Source organism: Balaenoptera physalus, assembly GCF_965194825.1.
Source record: "Balaenoptera physalus genome assembly, chromosome: 7".
In the NCBI taxonomy this organism is placed as follows: domain Eukaryota; kingdom Metazoa; phylum Chordata; class Mammalia; order Artiodactyla; family Balaenopteridae; genus Balaenoptera; species Balaenoptera physalus.
Window position 1 is genome coordinate 120,102,813 of NC_138886.1, and position 27,496 is coordinate 120,130,308.

The window sequence follows — 27,496 nt, forward strand, 5'->3', positions numbered from 1 at the left end:
ATCTATGACAGCAACATGCTTTAAAATACAGAAAAAGAATCAAGGTTTTTTTTTTAGGAAAGGAGGCACTATGTTTTTCTTTTTTCCTCAGACAGATGAAAAATATGTCAATTCTAGTGAACATCTGTTCAGTGCCTACGACCGTGCTCCACGCCTTGTACGCTGGAATCAGAGATGCATGTGGGAAAAGGGGCGCTACAGGGAACTCAGACTTTCGTGCGAAGAGCACCTAGTCAATTAAGCACATGAAAATAATCACTTTACAAAATTCTGCTGTGCCTGAGCCATGAGCTCAGCACTAAGGGGACAGAGGACATGGGTCCTGCCTGCAGGAAAGGGGAAACGTCTGCAACAACGGACATTTGCTTGTAACTAGAATAAAAACTAAGATTTTGCCAGATAATTAAGTTACGGAAGGGAAATTCAGGCTGAGAGAACGTGAGCAAAGTCACAGAGCAGTGAAACAAAAAAGAAAGGAAAAGGGCCTGGGATACTGATAAAGGACAAATGGACGAGTTAGGGTCCTGGGACCCCAGGTCCTCGGTGGAGGGAGGTCCAGACTGGAGAGGGCTCGGGAAGGGGGTTGAGGATGTGAGACCACTGAGAGCTGAACCTTTGAAGAGGGTTCACAAGAAATACACAAGGGGTGTGACGTGCAGCTCTGAGTTTAGGCTCATGAATTTCCAGTGAGCTGGGAAGCATGCTCATGTGAATTTCTCTCAGCCATAACAGATAAGGAAGAATGAAAATTTGCCTCTCCTGACTCCTAGTGAATGTTTTCCCCCGCAAAATACAGTACTGGCTAGTGAGCTGGCATGGCAGAAGAGGCCAGACTCTTGTTTTGCTGGGTGATGGTACAGGATGTAGAGATGGTGTGAACAGGCACCTGACTTGTGAATCCTCAGAACTGATCTGGGAAAAGCTGCCCTCTTCAGGCCCTCATTAGAATCAAATAACCACTGAGACATTAAAAATAATGAAACCAGGGGACTTTGAGCAATATGTCTTGCTGGATTAAAATTCAGTTACTTTTACAAAACAAAGTTACTTTATTATCCAAAATCACAGAAGCACAGAGCTATGGGAGCTCAAATAAACAGTCACTAACCCTGAATCCAGAAATTCAAGAACCAGCTAGGGCACACGCATGCACGCGCGCACACACACACACACACACACACACGTGCACGAGCAGACATACACATACTCACCTTGGCCATTAGCTAATAGGCACTTTTAATCTATATTTTGCTATAGGAAATAGTAAAACATATGCAAAAGTAAGGACAGTAAAATGAACATTCTTGCACCTACTATCTTGCTTCTATAATTACAACCTCATGGCCAGTCTAAGCTGATGAACTTTTAAATTCTTTTACATTTTAAGAGGACCCTATAAGGACTTAAAGAGTTGTTAAAAAAAAAAAAAAGGGATGAAAGTATGCAAAAGAATGGAAGTTATTTCATGCCTACCAATGGTACATATTAGCTTCCCTGGGCTGCAAAATATAAAACAAAAAGTTGCAAAAGCCTCTTTCAAATATACATAGAATGAACCATAAAGAGAACACAGAATAACTGGATTCCACCCTCACAAAAGACCAATAAAATTATAAGAGCTTAAAATCTCCCGAGAGAGTTTACATAAGCCCTAAATAATTTTTGATCACAGTATAATTTAACACTGGAATGGGATTCTATGGGAAGCTGTTAATTTCCATCTGCGATGATCATTAAAAATATCATCAACATCCATTTATCTTTGGGGCATGGAGCCGTCAAGTAAGTATCTTTCTATATTATTGATTTATTTGTGTACTAAGTCAAATCATACTGTATGGAACTCAAGTAGTTATACTAAATTCTAAGTGATTTAATCAATTTTCAAATGCAGAAGTGTGTTACTATTTCGAATTTGGTGTAAGTGTAGTTAATTTGCTAAGGATTTGCACACAATGCAGTGTTGTGTTTTTAGGGGAAAAAACCCAGCAATCAATCATCTCATCAATCTTTGTTAATGTAATCATCTTACAAAACATACAATTTAATCAGTTCCGATTATTAAAACAACTCTGGGCCCCATTGATATCCCTTAATTCTGTACAAGGAAGGGCAAACCATCCACCGTTTTTCACCTAACTCTCCAGGTGGTCGTTCCAGCTCAGGGAAAAGTAACTGAGTTGTTAACTGGCTCAAGAATCATCTCATTTGTATCACTTTCCTCCCCTTTATGCAACTTTCTTTGATCTTCAACCACTCTCAGATTAGCAAATACTACTTTACACAGATTCTCAAGATACACAAATATACATTCTGGTAAATCTACTCTTACCACTTCTAATTATCATTCAATCACTTGAAAATGTTTTCTTTCTTTCCTTCTCTTTAGACATATTGTGAGTTTTTAAAAAATTATTTCAACTATGGCTAATAAATGTTAGTGTGGTGGTAGGTCTGTACCTGCCTCAGGAATTTTGAAAACAATTATATATAGTAAGGAACAAATACCACCCCCTGACATGTTAAAATTCTGCTGAAGTTCCCTTTAAAGTTACTATCCTTACCATCCTTTGATAATTAATCTGCTTTTCCTCAAATGCCAGCATGTGAGAAAAAACTCTTAATTTGTATGTTTATCCAACTCTGGTGTTGACTAAGACCTAGGCACAGCTAGGCTAGGAGTAAACAGTGTTGAGCAAAACCAGATGTGGCCCCTGATTTAATTCAGCCTGAGACACTAATCAAATCTTCTCATCTTGGTCCTAATCTTTAAAGCAATGAGAATCCAATGAAGAGCGTTATCTGTGAATGCATGTGTGTGTGTGTGTGTGTGTGTGTGTGTGTGTGTGTGTGTGTGTGTGTGTGTGTGTGTGTGTGTGTGTGTGTGTGTGTGTGTGTGTGTGTGTGTGTGTGTGCACGTGTAGAGAAGTGTCACATTCACATTTGCGTTTGCGTTGCCAAAAGATCATACTGGCTTCAAGGTGGTAAACTCTTAAAAATAATTTGTATTAATTTGTACTTTTTTGTTTTATCACCAGCACTAGAAAATATGTTCTCTTTATTGTGAATATAAAGTTTTTATCTACATGTGCACAAATTTGGTTTATCTGAGCTAGTCTAGAAATCTAGTCAAAGCTTTGAGCAGTTTGCAAGACACAGTGCCATCCAAGTACCACATATCTTGTAAAAAGACGAGAAAAATAACCAGTCATGTATATGCACCTGCTATTTCTTTCTGGCTATTTCTTAGATATTTGTATAGTCCTCAGATTGTAGGACCGTAATTCAAGAATGTGGTTTCCTGACTCTGTCATACAAAAATACAAGTATTTATTACTTTTTGGAAAATTAGTATTCAATTAATCCAAATGACTCTTGCTTCCAAAAGAACATGCCTATTTTAAGACAAACAGGACCAAAATTTAGCATATATATGCACTATACGTATGACGAAAAAAATAACTACTCAACTTTTGTTAAGCAAACTAGTTATGGAGCCCATGAATGCACACAATTATCTACTCTATTAAAATTGCAATGTTGTTTCCATAGAAACTTGGAAACTCGGCACTGTAAGTTCCTAGAGAAAAAAGATTGCATTTTATTATCATTTCAGGGCCTAACAAAGGGTTTAAAACAGTCTTAATATTTCTTATTTTACCACATAAAGTGTCTTTCTATTTTTTATAAAGTGTCTTTCAAAAGTCTATTTTAATTACAACTTCAGATTTAATTGTATTATGCCCAAACTAACGTTTTCCATGAACAATTACTTAATTATCTACTTAAAATAGATAATCTGAAGTAAATTTGATGACTGTTCAGTCAGATATTTTAAAAATAATGAGCACTTAATATTCTTGTTTATCTTAAAACATAATTGCATTTATTCAAATACAGTGAAATGAAAACAAGTGGATAGTTTTTAATTAAATGTCATGACCTCGTTACAGGGATACCTGCATCCCAGTTTGCCCAGAACTGGGAAGTTTCCAGAGACATGGGATGGTCAGTGCTAAAACTGGGACACTCCAGGCAAACTGGGACTTCACTCAATAAACACAGCGGTACATAACAAGTAAGTGTCAACTGCCCTCAGTGTTTAAGTACGACTGTGGTCTTCCCTGTTTTGTCTGTTTATTTAATTGTGAGCTTCCCAAGTAAGAGTGAAAAATTAACACTAAATCGTGACCTGGGAGACCCCAGGACTCATTCTTTGAGGCTGCAATTTGTTCAAGCTTCAGCTGGGTCCCAGGTTTTGGCCTGATTGCCTGAGTTACTCATATTTTCTTTTCAGAGACTAATAGTCTCTGAAACAATAGTAGGACTTGAAAATACTATATGTTCATTCTCATCAAACAAGTTTTAACAGAATGCAGGTGATACACCTACTGCTTAAAGGGCCAGACGAGTTTTCCATCTGGTCTGGCTTCATGACAGAGGAGTTGCTGGCGTGCAAATTTCTTATCACGGAACAAGCTAAGAAGATCAGACTTTCCTATCTTCTCCTACCACTTGGAAACAATAATTAAATGGAAAGTGTTACTGATACACTTGGCTCTTAGAATCCACAATGGTCACAATGAAATGAAAAGAGAAGTAATAACAGGAATGCACTGAAACAAGACAGGAGAGAAAAGACGATGAATGTATACATATATCCCCATATCCCCTCCCTCTTGCTGGTTCACTTTGTTATACAGCAGGAACTAACACAACATTGTAAAGCAATTATACGCCAATAGAGATGTGAAAAAGTAAAATAAAATAAAATAAAATTGTAAGACTGAAAAAAAAAGGATAATGAATGTATTTTCTAATCAATATAGTAAGAATGAGAAACTAAAAATTTCCAGTTTGATTCAAAATAAGGTTTGAGCTACATGTAGGCAGGGGAAACCATGCAATTAGGGGGTGAGAGTGGTTGCGTATATTTGATGTTTTTAACAAAATTTTTATAGAGAAAGTTCATGGCTTTATAATGAAATGAGAGTCATAATAGGCTGAGACAACATCCAATAAAAACTACTTAGACTGGAGCCACTAAATCTTTTCTTTTTTTTAAGCTGCATTTGGAGTGAATTCCAGTTTTATACAGATTCACTGAATATAATCAAAACAAATAGTAAATTATCGACTGTGTTTTCTAGTAACCACGAACATTCAAATGGCAGCACCCTTTTTCTCCTTTTTCAAAATGAATATTAATCAGAACAAACCAGGCGCTCTCAACATAAGGACCTCACTCTCAGCCTTGGAACCGCTGATCCAGGAGAGCCTCGGACAGTGATGCCAGGGACACAAGGTAGACGGTCTTCTGAATGTCACTTTGTATATATGATTTGAAGAATGAGTGTGGCATCTACATTTGTCACATTTAAATGCCAGATTGGTGTTATCAGATGTGACTGAACTTTTCAAGGAAGCAGAGGGATACTGAGGGATTTAGAAAGCTGCACAGACACGACTAGGGAACTTAATTATAAATAATGCAATCTGTGTATGTAAATACCACAGAAACGTGTTAAATTAAATCACTGGTAACTTAAAAGTTTGTGCTTCTTCAACACTGTCCCACTGGAGTACTTCATGGAAATATGTTAAGTTAAATGAGGAAATAGTGTTAGTCGTAATGCCCTTCAGAGACTTAAAAACTATAAAAATGCTTTATGTCACTCTAAACAAGGACTTGTCAGCTATGCAAGGCTTACATTTTGCCACAATTTACAATTTTGAATCTTATCTTTCACATATCAAAAAGCAATTCTATCAGCTCAATGCAATGTGTAATTAAGTTCTTTGAAAAACATGCTCTAGGATGGGCACAATTTGCTCAGTACTCAGGAAGCAAAAATCTAAATAAAATGTAGGGGTATTTTTGAGAATAAATCCAAAAATGCATAAAAAATCAATCGAACACAACTAATGAGCTACTCTTAAAGGTTATTCTTCTATTTAATTATAAAATCGTAATCCTAGTTATGTGAATGCTAAGAAGCGTGGATATCACTGGAAGAAAAAAAATGTGGTATTTAAAATGTCAATAACAGGGTTTTGGAGAAAATGAAGATTGTCTTAAAAATATCCACTTGTTATTATGTAAGCAAAACAATTTAATTATTAAGCACTAGCAGGTGAAAACATAAGGAAGGCCACATCTAAAACATAGTTTGTATATGACCTTTGAAAAATGAAAGTTTGGAGGCACCTTATCCTCAAAAAGATGAAAATTTGGAGGGTACACAGTCAAGAAGTTGTGATATTCAAAACCATGGCTTCTAATGATTTATATTGTGTCAAATGGTATGTTCATATTAATTTTAGTAGAAAAATGCATGTAATGACAGTTTAGTTAATACAGATGCCATTTTAATACAACTTCATGAGTTATGAAAAAATGAAGCAACACTGACTGATATGAGAACTTTCTGTGCCCCTCTGTTATTCCACGCTGTGGAAAAAGCCCAGCACCTTGACCAATATCGATTAACTGCCACCATCTCCTATGATGTATATTCAGTGATGCACTTAACATAGGTCATCAGTCAGTTTTATTCCCTCCAAGACAGACTACCTTCAGGAAGAATCCTTAGGGATCATCTGGTAACCTCCTCCTTTTTCAGGCGAGGGAGAAATACACACACACACACACACATCGCAAGACACTGTGTAAAATTGGTGTTAATTCTTTAAACATTCAGAAACATTCTTCAGTGATGCCATCTGGGCCTCTATATTTCTTTTTCAGGAATTTTTAAGTTACAGAGTCAGTTTTCTTAATAGTTATGATGCTATACAAATTATCAGTTTTATATTGAGTGAGCGGTAGTAGTTAGGTTTTTCAAGGAATTGGATTATTTATAAAAATTGTCAGATTTGTGTATATAAATTGGTTTGTAGTATTCCCTTATTATCCTTTTAATGTCTGATGGGTCCATAGTGATATCCAGTTTCTTTCCTGATATTGATGACTTGTATCTTCATTTTCTTTGTCAGTCTTACCAGAACTTTATCAATTTTTTTTTAATCTCAGAGAATCAGTTCTTTGTTTTATTGATTTTCCCTATTTTTTTTTTTCAATTTTATTGGTTTATGCTATTATCTTTATTAGTTTTTCCTTGGTTTGGGTTTATTTTGCTGTGCTTTTTCTACATTCTTGAGGTGGGAGCTTCAATTATTGATTTAAAACTTTCTTTTCTGATGCATGCATTGAGTGTTATATTTCCTTCTCAGCACTATTTTAACTGTGTCCCACAAATTTTGAGGTGTTGTATTTTTATTTTCATTACCTTGACACTTCCTCTTTCACCTATGGATTATTTAGGAGTTGTTTAATTTCTAAGTATTTGGAGAATTTCCTGTTATTGATTTCCTGTTCAATTTTGTTGCAGTTGGAGAACACAATCTGTATCTATCAATTTTTTTATACTTGTTGAGTTTTGTTTTATGGCCCAGGATATGGTAAATCGTGATATACATTCTGTGGGACCCGAAAATAATGTGTTTTGCTGTTGTTGCATGGAGTGTCCTACAAATGTTTATTTGATTCTTTTAATTGATAATGAGTTCTTTCATATCCTCACTGATTTTCTGCTTAATTGTTCTAACAATTGTTGAGAAAAGAGTATTAAAGTCTCAACTATAATTATGGATTTGTCTAATTCTCCTTTCAGTTTTATCAGTTTGTGCTTCACATATTTTGTAGCTCTGTTGTTTGGTGGATACATATTAAGGATTGCTATGTTTTCTTAGTAGAGTAACTCTTTTATCATCATATAATATCTATCTCTCATGAGTCTTTGCTCTGAAGTCTACTTTATCTAATATTAATATTGCCACTTCTGCTTTTTTTGATTAATGATTACATATCTTTTCCCATCACTTTACTGTTAACCAGCCTATAGCATTATAACTGAAGTCAGTTTCTTGCAGACAGCATATAATTGGGTCATGCTTTTCAATCCACTTTGCTAATCTCTGTCTGTAATTGGTGCATTTAGACCATTTACACTAAATGTAATAATAGATATGTTAGGGCTTAAGTCTGCCATTTTGTATTTGTTTGTTTAATGCTTGTGCTCCGATTTTTATTTCTCTGTTTTCTTTCTCCTGCCTTACTATTGGTTACTTGAACATTTTTAGAACTCCATTTTCATTTATATGTAGTATTTTTATTGCATGTCTTTGTGTAGCTTTTTTGGTGGTTGCTCTAGGTGTTGCACTGTATATACATAACCTATCACAGTCTACTGGTGTTATCATTTTACCAGTCTAAGTAAAGTGTAGGAAATTTACCTTCCTTCATGTTCTTTTACACCTCCCCCATTTAATAAAATCACTGTATGAAGTATTTTTTCTAAAACAAATTTAGAACTACATCAGACAGGGATACAATTTTTGCTTCAATCACCAAACATAACTGTGAAAACTTGAGGAGAAGGAAAGTTCATTGTATTTACCCATATTTTTGCTTACTGTGTTCTTCCTTCTTCCCTAAGGTTCAGAGGTTCCTTCTTTAACCATTTCCTTCCTGTTTAGAAAAGCCCTTTAGTCATTATTCTAAAGTAGTTCTGCTGACTACAAATTCTCTTCATTTTTCTTCACCTGATGCCTTGATTTCTGAAAGATATTTTCACTGGATACAGAATTCTTGTCAGTTTTGTTTTCATTCAGCACATATGCCACTTCCTCCTGGCCTTTATGGTTTCTAACAAGAAATTCCCAGTCATACAAATTGTTTTTCCCCTATAGGTGAGTCACTGCTTTCATGATTGTTTTCTTCTTCTTTTCCAGAAGTTTTACTATGATGTATCTTGGTGTGAGTTTCACTGGGTTTATGCTATTTGGAGTTCACTCAGCTTTTTGAAACTGCAGGTGTATATCTTGTGCCAAATTTGGGAATTTTTTAGCCATTACTTATTCAAGTGCTTTTTTTTAGTTCTACCACCTTTTGTTTCTCCTTCTAGAACTTCAATGACAAAAAAGTGAGACCTTTTGTTATAGGTTGACAGGTACCTGAGGCTCTATACAATATATTTTTCAGTCTTTCTCTCTACTATTCAGATTGGGTAATTTCTATTGTTCTAGCTTCCCGAGTAATTTCTATCATTCTAGCTTCCAGTTGCCTGATTCTTCCATCTGTCCCCTTCATTATGCTATTCAGCCCATCTGTGAAGTTTTTTAAAATTATGTTAATGTATTTTTCAGTTCTAAATGGTCCATTTGGTTCTTCTTTATGTCTTCTATTCCTTTTCTGAGACTTTTTATTTCTTTGCTGTGATTTTCCATTTTTTAAATTTATTTCAAATGTGTTCACAATTGCTCCTTGAAGCATTTTTTTTTATGAGAACTGATTTAAAATTGTTGTCAAATAACTCTAACATCTCTGTCTTCTAGGTGCAAGCATCTATTGATTATCTTTTTTGTTGTTGTTGTTCTGTTCGAGATCTTCCTGGTCCTCAGAATGAGTGATTAAAATCTGGACACTTTGAATACTATGTTACGGACATTTGGGGCACCATACTTGTATTTTAGCTGGCTTTCCTTGACTCCATCCTGGCAGGTGAAGGAGGATGCCACCATATCACTGCGTGAAGTGGGCAGAAGTCTAGATTCCCAAAGTAACCTCCAATGATGACCACGGTAGGGGGTTCCTCATCACTGCTAGGCAGGAGTAGGAATTTTGATCACCTGAAAGGCCTCCACTGATAACTTTCTGGCTGGAAGGGGCAGGGATGTCTTGTTACTTCCCTACACAGCCTGTACTGACACCTAGGGGAGCAGAAAGTTACCTACTGACCAGTGGGCAGTGGTGAAAGTTCTGACTTTTCACCACACCTCTTAGGAAACCACTTCTCAAAAGGGCTACCTCATTACTGCCTGGTGGGGGTGGAAGTCCAGGCTCCCCAAGTGGCCTTTACTGATGCTATTGGGGATAGGGTACTATTACTGCTCTGTGGGAAAGAAAGGCCCTGCTCCCTCCTAAGCTTTCTCTGACCACTCCAGGGGGCAGTGGGCACAGCCAGCGAGGATGGCAGTCTAGGCTACCCACTCAACATTTAATGGAGCAGGTGGTACTTTTACTGGTGCTTTGCCAGAAGGGAGAAAGCTTATGTTGGGGCTTTTTCTGGATTTCCAGCTCCAAGTTTAGGTTATATGAGACAAAAAGAAAACCCTGGGGAACTAACTACCATGTCATTTCTTAGGACCCAAGACCCATAGCTGGTTTGTTTCCTTCTCTCCACCATTCGGTTTTCTTATGTTATTTATATATCATCCAGAATATTTAGTTGTATTTAGCAGGAGGAATTGAGAAAAGTATATTCAATACATCTACTCCATTCTTTCCAGGAGTGGAGGTCTTCTCTTCGCTACCTTTAAATGTATGAATTTTACTATCTTTCCTGTGTTTAAACAGAGTGATGATACTTTTTAATGAGAATGAGGAATCAACACATACTGTTCTGGAATTTTAAATATTGAATCCTTATCATCACTTCATTCAATTAATGAAAGTAAATACTTATCTTTTTTGTTGTTGTTGTTCAGTTTGAGATGTTGCATTTGTACTGGACTCTCTTTTGCAAAGTTTATCTCATCTGTTTTTGGTTGGCTTGCAGAACAGTGATTTAAGCAGCTTGTTGGCTAGGTTTTACTGACTCCTGGCTTAATTCGTTTTCATATAGATGCTTTCCAATTATGTTTAAAAGGGATCAAGGATGTTTTCTAACTAAGAAATATGTTAGATGCAAATTTCATCTCATGTTCTATGGTTTAGGAGTCTAAAACAATTTTAGGAAGTAAGTGCTGTAGTCAGTTATTCCTTCTACATTTCCTTTTCCTATCCTGAGGCCCTTTGCAAAAATGATACACAAATTTTTCTATATTTTCTAAAACCTTCAAGTGGTTGTTAAACTATATGTTATATACTCGCTTTCTTTTCAGAAAATGGGATACCCTTTCTGCCCTCTTTCTTGTGCAGGAGAAAAGACTGACAAATTCAAAATAGAAGTCATAAATGCTATGAAAATCCATCTCAAAAAATTACTCAGAGGTCACAAAACTTTTGTGGCATAAATGGCAATATAAAGAGTACAATTTAACAGATCTGAGACATAGAGAAACACTTCTTCAAAGGGAGCTCAAAAATATCCTAGGAAATAGACCAGATTTAATTGGCAAGTGCTTAAGGGCTGTTCTTTGAGATACTCTTTCTTTCAGATCTGATAAAAATTGGGAGCATTTATAAGACACCCCTTTGAAAAATAAGGTGTCAGGGTTAGGTAGTAAAACTATTAAGTGGCTTCCCTTTGTCATGCCCCGCTAGCTCATAAAGGAGTGAACTTAGAAAGCAGGTGACCTGACAAAATATCCCTAAAAGTGGGATCAGGACACAGCAAGAAAGTGTAGCAGCCCCCCCCTCAAAAAAAGGAGAAAAAAAGCAGTAATTGAAGAGAACAAGAGCTTCATAGAGCTGACTTGAGTGGAAATGGTTTTTAGAGTGAGTTTGTGCTAAAAAAAAAAAAAAAAAAGAGGCATGCTAAGGGGGCTTTTTGGTTTATTTCCACTTTTTTTTTAAAAAGATGAAAAGACCCCGTATATAATAGTCAGTGGCAGGGTTCCTAAAAAGGGGAGTACTTAGTTAGAAAACATCCTATGATCCCTTTTAAATATAACTGGAGAGCATCTATATGAAAATGAATTAAGCCAGGAGGCAATAAAACCTAGCCAACAAGCTGCTTAAATCACTGTTCTGCAAACCAGCCAAAAACAGATGAGATAAACTTTGCAAAAGAGAGTCCAGTACAAATGCAAGATTATTTCAAGGCAGAGTTCAAATCTAGTCCATTAGAAACGAAAACTGAATAACAGAAACCCAGTATGTAAGGGCATGAAAACTATTTAATGATGTTAAATTAGTCTGACAAAACAGAAAGAAAAAAGTAGCAATAACTTCTCCTCGATGAATAAAACACATGTTCCATTAACAAAAAGAAAACAGGAATGGGTCCACTGTGCTATACCCCACCTAGCTGCAATTCTAAGAATAGAAATAGAGAAAAGATCCAGAGGCCTCGAAACAATATTTAGACTCACAGGTGTTCTGTGCACGGTAACAATCAGTTGGAAGAAAGGTGATCTTGATTAACGATTTTTCATAAAAAGTTTCCATAAAAAGGCTCTACCACAATTGTTCACATTTAAGCAGTGTAATTATTTAAGAATTTGAGGGCTGGAGATTCAGTGGGAATTAAATGGAGTTTAAGAAGAATACATGGTACTAGTTCTTATCTATTTCTGGGGATGGAAATAAGCTGCATGAATAAAATGCAATAAATGATAAACTGACTTTGTTCTTTCAGCCTTGAATTGGAATATACTTGTGGAGAATGCACTTAGCACTAACTCAGGAGAGGAGGAGGGGCTGTGTGAGCAGAGGAGAGTGTGCGGCTTCTCAGAGGCAATCAGTCTTCAGTAGGGAAATATTTCTGAGCTGACATGTCTTGGGGTAAATTCAGTATTGGTTTCAGGCTCTCTTTGCACCTTTTGAGCAGCTGTGATGAAGCTGACTGTCATGAAGTGGACACAGCGTGAGATTTGGAATCATACAAAACTGAGTTGAAATTCCAGACCTACCAACCATTTGTTGAGTAAATTTAGGATTATTCTTTTCTGAAGAAGCTTCAATTTTCTAATCTGTAAAAGAGATTATAATATCAAACTTGCAAAAACACTGCATTACTATATTATTGAGGGTTCTCCAGAAAACAGAGCCAATAGGAGATATCTATATCTATATCTATATCCATATCATATCCATCTATTGATGTATCCATCCATTCATCTATCCATTCCATTTCCTTCCTCCCTCCCTCCCTCCCTTCCTATACACACGATCATCCCTTGGCAACCTTAGGGAGTGGTTCCAGCAGACGCCAGGGATGCCAAAATCCACAGGTGTTCAAACCCCATAGTTGGTCCTACTCATCTTTGGTTCCACATCCGTGGAGTCAACCAACCACGGATCACATAGTGCTGTAGTATTTACTATTGAAAAGAATCCACATACAAGTGGACCCTTGCAGTTCAAACCTGTGTTGTTCAAGGGTCAACCGTGTGTTTACACACATATGCATACACACATGCACACACACATACATATAATAGAAATGTTATTGTCTGGAATTGGCTCACACCATTATGGAGACTGAGAAGCCCTGAGATGTACAGTTGGCCAGATGGACACCCAAAAGAGCCAATGGTACCACTCTAGTTTGAGTCCAAAGACCTGAAAAGCAAGAGAGCCAATGGTATACATTCCGGTCCAAGTTCAAGGGCAAGAGAAACCCCATATTCCAGCTCAGCAGTCAAGCCAAGTTCCTCTTACTCAGCCTTTTTGCTCTATTCAGGTCTTCAGTGGATTGGATGAGGCCCACCCGCATCAGGGAGGGCAACCTGCTTCACTTTGTCTTCCAATTCAAATGTTAACCTCACCCAGAAACACCCTCACAGAAACACCCAGAATAACTTTTGACCAATTATTTGGGTACCCTGTAGCCCAGTCAGGTTGACAAAGGAAATTAACCACCACAATTACCAATGAAACATATCAAAGAACTAACGATGCACTAAAATACAGCAGACACTCAACAGATTATTAACTATGGTGTGTAGCTTCCGGCATGGGACTACCTGAGGTACAGGCTCCCCAACCTTGCTTTCCACTCTGGCTTCTGGACAGTAAAGATCTCACAAAAGTTTAATTATGTTAATTAAGAAGTTTAATTATCTATCTATATAGATAGAAGGAAAGGGAAATACGCTTTAAAAAACTCAAAAAGTGAATAGTCTAAGTGAGACTGAACTTTGGGCATTAATCATACCTCAGTCAGGAACAGCAACAAATTCACTGGTTAAAACAAAAACGAAGCAACAAAGTACAGGTTTCTTACATCTGGAAGTATAATACCACAGAACAGACGTCTATGATCTGGAGGAGAGGGTTTTCTTCTCCTCAACCTTGGAACTGTACTTTTTCTAAAATCAATCTCACTGCATAGTGAATGAAGTGCAAAATAAATCAGAAAAACTTTGTTCGATGAATGTCATCTGCTGTTCCAGAAGATCATAAAAAAATTTAACAGTGCCACTTAAATTACAAACAGTAGAGTAATGTAAATATTATTCTTGGCTAAATAAAAATATTTTAATCTACAGATTTAATGAAATTGAGAATCTTTTCTTTTCTTTTTTTTTTTTTTGTGCATCACATTGATATAAATTACCTGGGGCAGAATGGGCCCTGCCCACAGCCCATATCATCTGCACATGGTACATAATAGCTATTACCCAATTTATACATAGAACTAAGAAAAAGTAAAGGAAGGGTTGAAGACAGGTATCTTCATGAAATAATATTAGCAAACACTTATTTATTACTATATGCTTATCACTGTTCCAAGTATTTAAAATATTGATATTTTAACCAGTTTTTTTATCCTATCCTCCAAGACATAGGTACTATTATTATCCACTAAAAGTGAGCAAACTGAGGCACAAATGGGTGAAAATAACTTTTCCAGCATCACATGGCCAGTTACTAGCAGAGCTGTAATTTGAACTCACACAGTCAGGCTCTTCACTCTGATATTTTACCCACTACAAGACAGTGTACATCTCAGTCCTAACAGAAGACAAATTACCAAGCACCATGTATAATAACAATAGAATAAGCAATTTTTTCTCATTTGTATTAATGAATGACATACATACATATATATAACCAATCTGAGGGCTTCCCTGGTGGTGCAGTGGTTGAGAATCTGCCTGTCAATGCAGGGGACACGGGTTCGAGCCCTGGTCTGGGAAGATCCCACATGCCGCAGAGCAACTAGGCCCGTGAGCCACAACTACTGAGCCTGCGCGTCTGGAGCCTGTGCTCCGCAACAAGAGAGACCGCGATAGTGAGAGGCCCACGCACCGCGATGAAGAGTGGCCCCCACTTGCCACAACAAGAGAAAGCCCTCGCACAGAAACGAAGACCCAACACAGCCATAAATAAATAAATAAATAAAAATTTATAACCAATCTGAGACCTGATTATCATAAACTAGTGATCCATGTGTTCTACTGAGTGTATCAATTTCCTAGGGATACCTCAACAAAATACCACAAATTTGGTGGCTTGAAATAGCACAGTGTTATTCTCTCACAGTCTGGAGGCCAGAAGTCCAAAGTCAAGGGCCTGCTCCCTCTGAAGGCTCCTTCCTGCCTCTTCCAGTTGACAGAGACCCCAGCCGTCCTTGGCTTGTGGCAGCATAGCCCCAGTCTCTGACTCCATCTTCCCAGGGTCTTCTTATCTGCGTGTGTCTGTGTGTCCTTTCCTGTCTCTTACAAGGACCTTCATTGAATTTAGGACCCACTCCAATCCAGTGTAATCCCATTTTTATCTTTATCTTAATTCCACCTGCAAAGACCCTATTTCCAAATAAGATCCAAATAAGATCACACGCAGAGGTTTCGGTACACATGGATTCGGGGAGATATTATTCAATCCACTACAATGAGTTAAACACATCTAGCACAAACCTTAAAAGTGCATCAATATTTTAGAGAACCTGATTGTTTTTACTGACATTCACTTCAGTATTTGCTGGCCTTCATGGATGAGAAACTCCAAATCAGGAATCACAGGTAGAATCCAGCCCTGGTCGTCGGGCAGAATTCAGGGAAGATTCTGGCAGGAGCTGACTTATGATTGTGAGGCGCTGATGGGGCTGAGTAGGAATCAGAGGTAAGGTCGGGTAAGGAGGGGCTAGACTACACAGGAAGGTAGGCTTAGACTTACACGTCTTATATGTCGACAATAGCTCAGTAAAGCTGGGGAATGGAGGGAGGTCAGGAGGAGGGGCGTGGGGGGAGGAAGAAAATGGTGAGACGGATACAACAGGGCATAAGCAGGGCCTGGGAGTATGGGCTGGGCTTGGGATCAGGCTCCCCTGTGCCCAAATGTGGCTTTGAGACACTGCAACGTAAGGAAGGGCTTAAAGGGAGCGTCAGAGAGAGTGGAGGCCTCTCGGGACAAACTTTCCCAAGACCTCAAAACACCCCTGCCAAGGCTGCTGCCCTCCCAGCCCTGCCTCACGGATAACACTCTTTCCTTTGACCTTGAGATCAGAGGATGAAGTTTCCAGATAGGAACTCACATCCTCCTTTTCCTCACTCAAAAGGTGTATTACAAGGTAACATGCCAGGCCCAACTCAGGGCACTAACTGGGGAGGGGTACAGAAAACGCAAAGAATGTCTGCAATGTGGGGCCTATAATAACTTTTAAAAGTGAATTAACAATGTTTTAGTTGAAATAGCTTGAAAGAAAATTCAGTGTCTTTGCAAAGAGAGGTGGCCGAGCAGAAGAGCTGGCTAGGATGGTAAGGATATTTTATGCTTGGGTCTCGGGGAGACTAAACAAAACTCCACAAAACTCAATCCTATTGGCTTAGTTTATCTATATATTATTTATTCCTGTTGCCCCCATTCTCCATATGCATTCCTCTCCTCCTCCATAGGTTACCATCTAAAGTGCTTAATATATGTATTTTCGTTCTTATGTCTTTCTGTAACAGGTATAATTTATTTTACAGGAGCGTAGATTTAATTTATTTAAATGGTGTTCTCTAGTCACACTTTTTTCATTTAACAAGTTGGTTTAGGATCCATTCATGTTGCTAGGGGTCTATCTAGTTGCTTCTCACTGCTGCCGAGTGCTCTGGGGTGGGAACCCACCAGATTGAAGCTGGCCAACTTGCCCACTGATGGACACTGGGACCACCTTCAACACTGTCACCACAAATGTGCTGTGAGCAACATTCATGTGCAAGTTCTTTGATGGTCCTGTAAAATAATTTATTGGGGATGTATGTTCAGGAGATGACTTGCTCCATCTTGGAGGACACAGTCAATCAATTTGATGAAGTTGTGCCAGATTTCTCTCCAGGATGGGTGGAGCTTTCTCCATTCCCATGAGCAATGGATAAAAACCTTATACCAGCACATCCTCTGCATCATCGAGGCTGTTTAATGGGATGTCACCTGATACTTTATAGTCATATACATACATAATCTGTATTTCTCTGATTACTAATGAATTTTTAAGGTTTCTCTTCTGAAAATTGCTTGGTCATGTCATCTGCCCATTTTCCCACTGAGGTTCCTGTTTGCTGTTTGGTGAAGTTTGGAAGCAACACAAAGCAACTTTGGAGCAAAGAAATGAAAAGAGGGACAGGATAAAGACAGGGTATTACTAAGGCTGTCAGAGCTTACATGGCATACAAAGTCTTCAGGGGTAAGAATACTTCATAGATTAACATAGCACCTCTCTCCATGGGGAGAATGGCCTTAACTTAAAATCAAATCTTCTTTAGAGTTGTATAGAGATTCTGGAAGAAGGACTCTTTAAGGGAAAGAAAGAAGTAAATAAAGCACAGTTGGGATGAAATTAGGTTGAGAAAAAAAAACTGTGAGGTACATTAGCCCAGAACTGACTCCCCAGCAAAGTTCAGGAAATCTCTATCATTTGCATCAATTAAAGGTGACAGCCTCTTCTGAAAGAAACACTGAGAAATAAAGCATAACTGATGGCCCTTCATTACTGTGGGAATGGATTAGATGCTTCAAATGATCCCTCCTGCTTTTCTGCCCTGATTTAACGTGGCATGCATGGTCACAGAGTGAAGCCCTTCTCACCTGTCCACTGACATCTTTTAAATACTCATGGAGAGAAGCTAGTTTGGCTGCCATATCCAGTTATTTTTAAAACTCTTTTTTAAAGCTGCCAATTATTGGTAATTAAGAGAGGTTATATAGTGTCCACTGACTCAAAGTGAAAGCAGCTCTTTTGCCCCTTTCCTGTTTGCCCGTTTCTATTCCCCTCTAAACCCCGAAAGAATCTAATTAACCTATTGATTCTTTTCCTAGATAAAAAGAAGAATGAAGAAAAGTAGTTAAAGAATGACTAGCTCTCTACCCCCCAACAGCTCTCTTAGCAATCCTGCAGGCAGATCACACAGGCAAGATAACATCTGAAGAAAGAGTCAGCCAGTCTGCACGCAATGGAGATGCAGGACCCAACCTCCTGCCTTAATGATTCACTGAGATTCTTCCCCCTTTTCCCCTTTAAAAACTGTCATGGCTGAGCAGAATCTTCAGAACTGGTCTCAGGACACGAGTCCACCTTCTCCCCAGATGGCCGGCTTTTCTGATTAAAGCACCTTTCCTTTCTACTGACACTTGCCTCTCAAATGATTGGCTTTTGAGCAGCAAGCAGCCGAACCTGAGTTTGGTAACAAAAGTAGGGAAGATGGGAGAAAATAACTATCAGGAAATGCAGCTCTGGTTACTATATCCACAGACCTGACAACTGGGACACCAGGAGTCCAAGGGCTTCCCATCCCAGGGGCAACAATTAGACGATTCACTCCTGGTAACGGCTCTTCTCAGTGAGGTGCACGGCACTTGGAGTGCTGAGTCATTCTTCTTAAATTGAACAGACAGATTACGAATGATAGTTGGAAAGGACATCCGAGGTGGAGTCAGTTCTTTATCAGCTTATAATTTAATTTTATGAACCCAGTTGATGAGGGTTAATTTCCTCCTTTCAGAGTCTTATCTAGAGAAACGACTAAGTCACGTTGGTCTTTGATTACTGTACTAGGTTTTCTGTTCTCACTGATAAATACATATTCTACCATTTCACACTTATATGGAAAATACATCATGCTCTCTTATTTCTGAAATTGAACATAAGTATACTGAAATCTTCCTCACAAGCCAGTTTGTGTCTGAAACTCCATGAAATAAGATATCAATCAAGATCTATTATCTTTCAAAGAAAAGCAGTAAGTTCCCAGAGATTAAAATATGCTATTCTAATACCTTGATTTTTCTTGTATTCACACAGTGCTCTTTGAATGTGTATGAAAATCAGATTACTAAGCATGGAAATAAAACACCTCCCTAAATTCGTAAGATATTTTGGCCTTGTGTTTGAGGACACAGAAGACTTGTCACTACGGCTAACTTTGGCCATTAATTAAACTACATGTTATATACGTTCCAGGCCCCTATCCACTGAATAATAGTTATATTTGCATAGAAGTTTACAGGTTTCATACATATCACCTTATCTTAATGTGACTGATCTAGAGAGTTAGAGAGGTCCACTCCCACTTTCAGTTTCATCATCTGCAAAATGAGGTTGATTACAGGATGGTATCTACCCCAGAGGTCTGTGAACCTTTAAAGGGATAATCTATCTACAGCAGTCTGCACTGTGTCCACATGTCCAGATACACCAAGTACTCAATAAATGTCAGTGTGGTTACTAGGAGCACTAAGAAAGCTTCCAGTAATCCTCTGACTTGACCAGGACATACAATCAGTTGATTCTCCCATCTTCTGTCTTCATGCCCATAATAAGCTGGTCTTCCCTCTGAACCCAGTATAAATGTTATGGGCAATCAGTAGAATCACATTCTCAATTTTTTTGACCCTCTCCAGCCTCATTATACCCACAATTCTTGCCAAATACAACTTTCTGCCTACTCCTTGCATGCTTGCCCTTGTGTAACTGAATGTGGATAAACACACACACACACACAATCACAAGCATTCTGATTTGTCTGATCTTAAATGTATACCCACAAGTCAACCTCAAGTGGGCCCTTCAAAGGACCCAGCAATCCTTGTACATTTCCCGAGTCACTTTGCACTCCATGCAACTGAGCAATTTTATACCCTCCTCCGTGAAAATCTCAATACATCCTCCACATCCTCACTCCCCTTCAGATCTTTGCTCAACTGTCACCTTCCCGATGATGATTCTCTGATGCATTTGGAATTGTGATCCCACCCAAGCCCCAGAATCCATCCTCCCAGTCTTGCTCAATATTTCCCCCAGCATTCCCTCCATCTAACTTGCCATATCATGTGCTTATTTTGTAGGCATGTTGTTTGTCTTCTCTAATAGAATGTGAGCCCCACAAGGACAGAAATGTTGCAAACAAAATCCATTCTGTTTACACATGTATCTCTATAGCCTAGAACACTGCCAGGCTCATAATAGATCCTTTCAGTACAGACTTGTTCAATGAATGAATCAATAGAAAGGACGCTTTCTTATAAAATGGACAAGGAATTGGAAAATCAAGTTTCTTCAGTAATTCAGAAATGTTGGGCTGAAGGTTGAGTGATAATGGATTTTTTCCCATTTGGGAAAAGGCTTTTGGGTAATAATGACCAGACAGAGAGATTTTGAAATTAATATGAGAGCTTTTGGAATTATTCGACGTTTCAGGTGGACATACCTTAGAAACACACTGCGACTTGATTAGGCAAACTGTTACTGCTCCACTCCTGAGAGTGGAGCCTGGAGAGAGAAGGGGAATGAACTTTCCCAAGAGGCTGGATTCTCAAGAGCTGGGGCAGAGGCAGTGAAAGCAAGTGCAGGAGGTCTGAGCCTGGATCTCCCAAATTTGCCCTCAGAGAACACAGCAGCAGCAACTCAGAGATGACCATGGGTATTGTCATGGCAGCTGAATCATGTGAAAGGGACAGAGTATTGGAACAAAAGCACCAGAAAGCCTTGGATTTCGCTCTGACAGTCCTTAACTGTGTGAAAGCACTAATTACTTGGGGCTTAAGGGTTTTGGGGTGGTTTTATTTTGGTTTTTGCTTATAAAATAAAAGCATTTGTGCATTTAGGCACATGTGTTCTCAATTTCTTTCAACACTTCCTACATTCTCATTTTGGAAATAGAGTTTTCAATCTCAAGTCTCTGTTTTCTTGCCCAAAGACTTTTATTGAGATAAATTATATGACCAACAGAGAAACTAAAACTTCTTGGATTCTATGTTTTCCTATAAACTCCAAAACGCTACCTAAAAGACCTGAATTGTGCCTATTTTACAAAAGTTAACACCTGTTTCACAAGTGCTGTACAGGACATTTAAGCTAGTTCATCTGTGAATTAATCTTTAATATATACTTTTATGGAAAAGATGAGATGGGGAAAAGTCTAATAGCTTCTTCCAATGAGAAGAAAATCGCATAGGTGGATAAAGTAGAAACAAAAAATTTAGCTATCAATCAGGGATTTTAGTAAAAGAAATAAAGACAGAACCCAATCTGTCTATTTGTTACAGAAGAGAAATTTGCTATGTGAATCCACGTGGCTCATGACTCCAGGGAGATAGGCTCCAGTGCTTGCGGCAGGGTTGATGCGCAGCCTCTCTGTGGGCCTGCCCTGCAGAGCCCTGACCTGTCCCCACTGCCCTGAGTCTGTGACACAGACCCAACCGCGAAAATCTCCACCGGGCATCCCCAACAAACAGTGCATCTGCACTGCATTTGTCAGGGTGGTTCTCCCCAGAGGGCCTCTGCTCACTTCAAATCTACCTTGTCTCCTGATCGTTAGGTCCCAAGTCACACGTCGAAGCTAATTAATGAAATGACAGAGACTAAAGGGCAAAAAATGATTGATTTCTAATGTCCTCTCCAGATCTAAAAAGCCATACATCACTCAATCATGCCTTTAGTAGACACTGGCCACATATTCAAAAATTGGGACCCTAAATTAACTACTTTTCTTCCCGCACTGATTTTGTAGGATGAAATAGCTTTATCTCTTCCAGTCATGATCATCTTTACAAATAAAAAGATTATATCACTTTAAAATTACCTTTTAAATGCATATGGAATACAGGAATGCATTCTTATTAAAAACAAAACAAAGCATAATATTGCTGTCACCTCCCCTCATCACCCTCATGGTGGGCTCATATCGGTGGAAACAACCATCACCAACCTGGTGGGTTTCCTTCTAGAGAGTTTCCATTCCTAATTCTCTTAGGATGTGAGCAATTGAGCTAGTAGTTAATTTTAGGCAAATTAGACAAATACTGTTTTCCAATAATAACGATTTTATATCAAGAAACTCTTGAAAAAGAGAGATTTTCTAAAAAGTGCTGACTATTACATACTAAACTAAATACTAATACTAAATTATAAATATTTAGAATACTAAAAAGTATTCCATTTAGTAAATCATGGGAGTTTAAAAAGGCACAATGTCCTGAAATCTCATTTTAGCAAAAGAAAAAAAAAAAATAGTCTTCTGAAACTCAAGAAAATTTGTAGAATGTTTAATTTACCATTGTGTTTAAAAATCAAATCTGTACTTTCAGGAAATCTATTTATATAATTAAATACACAGATAAAAAACACTAATACCATAATACAGTACCAATTTAACATACTTGCAGACTATATTTTAAAGGCATTTCCATAGGGGGATCTGCAGTAAACCATGTCTACAGAAAGCACTGTCTTTATTACAGAATGTTAGCGGGAAATTCTACGTATGTTACTCTCATTGTTTGTCATATTCCATGGGTGTCTATTCTGGCCATAGATAACAGGAATTGCCGATTATTAATTGTAGAACTGAACTGAAAGTCATTTGATAAAGTGTACCTAAGTGTGTTCTGTGTCAGACCAACAAAACGGGATGGATCTACAGTCAGACCACAGAACAGGCACACAAACTGTGGAAGGTTGCTTAATCTTGTTCTACTTCCATACCCTCGTTGCTAATTTTAAAATGATCATGAGAGTAAGAGGACCTAATTATTGTGAAGAGTAAATGAATTAATCCATGTGAAATGTCTACAACAGTCTTTGGTATAAACTAAGAGCTCAATAAACGTCATTTATTACTATTACCATGCTATTATTATCACTGCTGTTATTATAAGTAGGTTTCTATGACTGAAAAGATTACTTTCACAAACTCGTGTATCTATTGAGTGAAGTTTTGACTTGAATATCTACAGTTTGAAAGTACGGTGTTCTTGTGTCCAAAAATTTTAGTTATAACTTCTTAAATTTTTCATGATGTGTTCCTGTAGCCTTTAAACAAAAAATAGCTGCAATTCATACACTCCATGTTATTTTCTAAGAGTCTTATCACACTCCTCTTGGCTTAAACTCCTTTCCAAAACTCCGGGGGTAGCGGGGGGGACCTTATTTAAACATGCTGAGCGCAAATTATTAAAGTGAATGTTTTAAGAGAAAGGAAATTCAATGACGTGTTCTATAACTGGTATATTATTATAACAAACATATTCACAAAATTTCCTAACCTCTCAAAATGTCTCAAAGACTACACCAGAATGTCAGCAATAGCCCTGTGGGGTGGGTAATTCCCTGTAAGAACCTGACTGACGTGGTCCAATGGGACAGACATGATGCTTCTCTTGCTTACCTTATTCTCCACATTTAATACCTTCAAATTATACAAGGCCATACATGACGAACCACAGCTAACATCACACTCAACAGTGAAAAGCTGAAAGCCTTTCCTCTACGATTAGGAACAACAAGACAAGGATGCCCACTCTTGCAACTTTTATTCAACATATTATTGCAAGTCCTAGCCACAGCAACCAGAGAAGAAAAAGATATAAAATGAATCCGGATTGGAAAGGAAGAAGTAAAACTATCACCGTTTGCAGATGACAAAATACTATACGTAGAAAATACTAAAGTTGCCACCAGAAAACTACTAGAGCTCATCCATGAATTCGGTAAAGTTGCAGGATACAAAATTAATATGCAGAAATCTGTTGCATTTCTATACACTAACAATGAAATATCAAAAAGAGAAATTAAGGAAACAATCCCATCTACCATCACTTCAAAAAGAATAAAATACCTAGGAATAATCCTACCTAAGGGGGCAAAAGCCCTATACTCCAAAAACTATAAGATGCTGATGAAAGAAATTGAAGATGACAGGAACAGATGGAAAGATATACTGTGTTCTTGGAATGCAAGAATCAATATTGCTAAAATGACCATACTATCCAAGGCAATCTACAGATTCAGTGCAATCCCCATCAAAATACAAATGCATTTTTCACAGGACTAGAACATTTCTGCTACTTCTAAAACCACACTAACTGATCCTCAGAAGAGACCAGGAAGAGTTGATAAACATCAGTGCCGTATCATTTTACATATTCATTTAGTTTCACCCATTTAGTTCCACTATATACTTTGTTCCAAGCGAAATTCCCTTTCTTTATCAATCCATTTCCTATTCCTTATTATATCTCTTTTCAGAGCCCTCTCCCAGTTTTCCAGCCTCCCAGTAAATCATCAAGCTAAAATTGAACCCCTAGTAAAATGAACACATTCTGCCTCTCCCTAAATGCTTTCCATCATGTTTCCTTTCTTCTAATTAGAGTGCTTTCTGATGTGTAATTTTCAGAAGGCTTGCTGGTGGGGGAGGGGTTGGGTGATCTGTGCTGAGTATCAGGGTTCCAACTTTCTAGACGGTGATTCATAATTTCCAGTATCTTGCTTACCCTTATATGACATGTGATCATTTTTTGCATCACTTCTGGAAAACTGATTTTTACTGATGTTGTACTCGTTCAATTTATTTTTCTTCGAGTAGACTCTCTTGCACTAACAATACCATTATTTTTATAAATCTCTGTTTTCCAAATTCGTCATCAACTTGGTAGAATTACTACGTTTAATTGACATAATATATATTCTCTGCTGTAAGTCTTTCATTAATACAACTAATAAGACAATACTACCACCAACACTGCTTACTGCATTTTACTTACTCCCTTATTTTTAAGTTATTTAGAACAGACTTTTAAATTTGTTTTCCTGCCACTCACATCTGCTTTAACCTAAGACCTCTTCGATCTGAACCATATTTCTACAATGTTTTGATAAACGCCCTGTGAGATAAAACCTTGAACCTCATTAAGGTGAAATCATATTACTTTTTGCTCCTTGTCACTTACCTTCTAGGGAAATCATGTTCATGTGAAAAAAAAAAAAAAAAGCCAGCTTAAGTTGACAGAATTTGTTTGCTTAGATGAATTATTTTAATAATGTGTAACATACTGCCAAGTTTGAAAGCTGCTTTTACCCTCATCCAGCCTCTTTTTTCCTCGGGGTCTCTACGTTTGCCCTTTTTCAGTCTTTAGGAATTAGCCTCATTGTTGGTAAGTTCTCAGAAGTAATGGGCAGCATTCTTCAGTGATGACAACCAGTTCTTGTGTGCCAGGACCACAGCCTGTGTAGGGTAGAACACACCCAACCTGTCAGCGCAACCTTTACACAACCCCACCGATTTAACCATGGCCACCAACGTCAGGGGTCACCTACGATAGCCAGCAGAAGGTAGGTGAACTTCCAAGTGAATCCAAGAGTTTTAAAAGTAATTTTTAAAGTCTTTTCTAAGTCAGCTGACAAGAACTTCCCATTTCCATCATCCTTTTGAAGCATCTCACTTAGCTTATTTTGGGGATTAAAGACTTTTGCATATTCCTTTAATCCTTATGTAAACTGCATCCACTTTGTTTTGTGTGCCTATGCAGCTGTTCAAGGGATTGCATTAAACCTCTAAGAGCAGAAGATGTCAAATTTCTCTCGTAAATAACAGTGGATAAGAAATCAAGGTATTTAAATAGTATACACCGTCCGCTTTTCCAGATGTGACATTTGCTTACTTGCAATAAATCTCTGTTTACCATGGGCAAATATTACGTGCTGCCAACTACAAATGCTCACCTTGAAAGTCAGCTGCAACATGTAAAAAAAATCATAGAACTAGAAATTTCTTAATTATTCTAGTTAGTTGATGCCTCTGCCCCCAAATTATTACAGATTCAAATTATTGTACATATGCAAGTGGTTTGGCTCTTATTCCAAAGGAAGAGGAAAACCAACACTCTCTCCTGCCAAAGTAATCTACTGAACCATTATTTGTGAAGTTAAGAAGCTCTTCCTAACATACAACCAAATGCCACGAAAGCCCTTTTTAAATGTCTCAAAAAACAGATCCTCTAAAATGTGGTTTTTTTTTAAAAGAAAATACAGTGTGCAGAACAGTGACAAAAGGGAATATATTGTTGAAGAATGATATCAAAGATGGCTCTTTTAATTTCAATATGTTACAGTGACAAATAGCCTGCAACAAAGCCAAGACATACAATTTGTCTTGTAACTATTCCCCTGTCCATTTGCTTGGCTAAACATAGATTGGGTCAGGAATAAAAAATACATATTGATTTAATTTCTGTCCTTACATATTTTAAGATGAAGTCTAGTGAAAAGGGTAGACTGCTGATGGTATTTTTAATGGCAGACAATTTCTACTTAATGGTTTTTTTTTTGCTCTATGAATTTATGTATAAATTTTCTCCTGAATCTATAACCTTGCTCCTAAGTGTTGGATTAACAATACTGATAACAGAATATTCACATGGGCAATGGATTATTCCTTAAAAGCACGTATACAGGAGATCTCTGTTACAATGCTTCAAAACTTGGATATAAAGTGTCTACCAATAAGTATTTTCAAACTACTTTAAAATCCATCTTTCTAATATTTTGTTCTGGCAATTCTAAACATCTATAAATGAAATATTCCAGAATTCAGAACAGATTAACTCTATACTAAATGTACATTAAGTATATATGATACAATGATTCCAGGTGGAAGATTTTTTTTCTCTGTAATCTTACTCTCTCAAGTGAGTTGTTCCAAAGTCTGTACCGAGAGGGATGCACTAGGAAACCTAATTATAGACATAAACCTAATCTGAGTTATTATTCAATCCAGTTGATATTTTGACCACTAGCTTCTGATCCTTACATCAGGTGTCTCTAAACACAAGAAAGTAATAAAGATATGATCATCATTCTAAATACCCACCCCATTCATGTAATTTACATTATTTGGAGATGTAATAACCAGAAGAACTGAAATCAGAAATGGCTAAAAGAAATGGATTGACTCCAAGAAGTATAGGGTAGGAATGGGTGGCAGGTGTAGACACACTTTTTATTTTGTGTCATTCTGCTCTATTCAGTTGTTTTATCACATGCATTTCTTTTTTAATGTCAATCATGACTATACCATGAAGGTTCATGTCCAATGATATGAAAATACAAGTCACAAAGTGATCTGTTGAGACCCTGTTTATAGCTTCAAGATATTGGAAACTATGTTTCTAAGTAAAAGGAAAGGTTAAATAAACTATGGCACATCTACACAATGGAAGACCATGCAGTTGTATAAATAATTAGGATCTCTGACTTTATTTAATAATTATTTATCTCTCATAAATGAATCAGTGAAAAAAGCTAAGTGTAACATAGGTCTATCATATCTCTTTTGTTTGTAAGAAAAATGGAAAAATAAAAAATTATGTATATCTACTCCCATGGGCACAAAACAAAAGAGAGGACAAATTAGAAATTACTGATATTGGTAATAGAGGGAAAGAATAGAAGGGAATAGAGGGAAAGAATAGAAGGAATTTGGGGGAATAACACATCTCTGACAATAGCTCTTGTAAACAGTTCTAACCTCAGAACTCTGTGTTTCACATACTCAAAAAGAATAAAAA

The 27,496-nt window shown here is 37.5% G+C and overlaps 2 long non-coding RNA genes across 4 annotated transcripts in view; one reads left to right on the top strand and one right to left on the bottom strand.

Annotated features, from left to right (window-relative positions):
• The window catches only part of LOC309664102, a 308,253-nt gene that overhangs the window by 16,609 nt on the left and 264,148 nt on the right, over nucleotides 1-27,496 (bottom strand). The gene's annotated exons all lie outside the window — the stretch shown is intronic.
• On the top strand, nucleotides 3,390-25,549 carry LOC309664127. Its single transcript, XR_014265639.1, has 2 exons — nucleotides 3,390-5,305; nucleotides 17,975-25,549. It is a non-coding gene; the product is annotated as an uncharacterized lncRNA (long non-coding RNA).